The following is a 2,097-nucleotide window of genomic DNA, read 5'->3' as shown; positions in this document are numbered from 1 at the left end:
TATATATATACATGTGCGTGTGTGTGTATGCGTGTGTATGTGAGTGTGTGTGTGTATTTGTGTCTGATTCTGTCCCCTCACAGCTTGACAACCGGTGTTGGTGAGTTTACGTTCTCGTAACTTAGCGGTTCAGGAAATGAGGGGATTAGAGTAAGTACGATACTTAAAAGCAACAACAACAAAATGCGCAAAAAAGTACTGGGGTCGAGAAGTTCGACTGTAATTCCTGAAGGTGATGCTCCAGCATGGCCACAATCTAAAAAGTGAAACAAGTGAAAGATAAAAATCAAAAGATAAAATAAAAGATAAAGATGAACCTCAACAGGACAGAAACTTGTATAATGTTTACGACAAGTAAGATAAAAATCTTCGAGATGTGGATCTTTCGCAGATTGGACAGAATAAGCTGCAAAGACACGGTAGCAAATGCTGTAGTACTACGAAAGATGAAAATACAAAGACACAAGAGTCAAGTCCATGAAACTATAATATTCTGGACCACAGATCACTGCTAAAGACCATATTGGCAGGAAATATGGAGAGGAAGGGAGCAAGAGGCTACATCAAAGAATGGACTGGCAAAAAGACATGGTAAACTGTTTGTATGCAGCACAACAGGGAAGGAAGTGGAGAGCCTTGAGAAGCGGACTCGTTGACACAGGGACGTCCCATAGCTGACGGATGATATATACACACACGCACACATACACTAATACATATATGCTTCACATGAACATACTCGATGTTAATTTCGATCCTGAGCAGAATGAATATTACAACTGTTGTTATTATTTACTAAATCGGCGCCTATTCAGCAGACCTATGATTGGTGATATTCACTTTGCTCATGATCAAACCCTCGTTGCGTTTCAGACATAATTGAGCTAGAACTATATTAAGCGTAGAACGTATATTATCAAGCCTAGAACTATATTATCAAGCTTGGAATTATATTATCAAGCCTAGAACTATATCAAGCTTAGGACTATATTATCAAGCCAAGAACTATATTATCAAGCCTAGAACTATATTATCAAGCCTATATTTTCTTTTAAAGATACTCGTAAACTCAAGCCATTCTGTAGAGACTCCTTCATTGATCCATATTATCCAGCTAAGTACAGCTTTCCCCTCTCGTTTTCTAGCAAAGTAGGTGATACAGGTCTATATTTACCTCGAATAAATGTCTGCTGAGTCAGGTTTGCATTCCATGTTTGCAAACATGTTTAAGGGAATTCTCCTCCTTCTATTTTATGTTAAACACATCTTCTGGTTTATATAGTGCTGCAGGCGATATTTTCGTGCATTTGTTTCGAGGTTGGCTGAAGACGTCTATCATTGGAGACCGGAAGCTAGTTTTAAAATGAAATTAACGTTCATTCGAATACAATGAATACGTTTGCAGCTGGTAACTATATTCTTCTGTAATTCGTCTGCCATTTAGAAGCGATTCCCGCCAAAACGCTCGCTAATTGCTCTGGGTTGGAAAGAATATATGTACGTAGTTATCGAGTGCTAAACGGGAGCAATAATGTAAGGGTTATTAATAAATTCAGATCGTTAAGCACAATAGTCATAATTAATAAAGAAAATCTGACATTATTGGCCGAAAGCAATTTTCTTCTCTTCCTTTCTTTCCTTACCCTTTTACATTGCATCTTATATATTTCTATCAACTCTTCCTCTTAAATATAAAAAGATTATTTCGACTGAGAGTTAGTCTATAAATATAGACAATTTGTGTTTTCAGTAAACAAATAAAGAAATAAAGTTTAAAAATGGAATAAAAACGACATAAAAAATAATAAACAAAGTAAATGATAAAAATAATAGTGATAAAAAAATATTAAAAAAAATATCGAGCAAAAGGGAATTTATAGAAACAGACGGTCTTCATTTTAGCAGACGATCAAACGAAATGATTAATTTCCCGTGCTAGGATAATAAAGATAATATCATTGCTAATACCGCCATGCGTGGGGATGGCGAGAATATTGGAGAGAAGAAAAAAAAAAGAAAGAAAAACACATTGAAGAAATAATTTTGTCGAAATGTTCTGAAGGTTTCTTTTTTTTGATTTTTTGCTTGATCATTTTT

The sequence above is a fragment of the Octopus bimaculoides genome, chromosome 11 (assembly GCF_001194135.2).
Source record: "Octopus bimaculoides isolate UCB-OBI-ISO-001 chromosome 11, ASM119413v2, whole genome shotgun sequence".
NCBI lineage: Eukaryota > Metazoa > Mollusca > Cephalopoda > Octopoda > Octopodidae > Octopus > Octopus bimaculoides.
The sequence above is the reverse complement of the archived record's forward strand: the minus strand, read 5'-3'. Positions refer to the sequence as shown.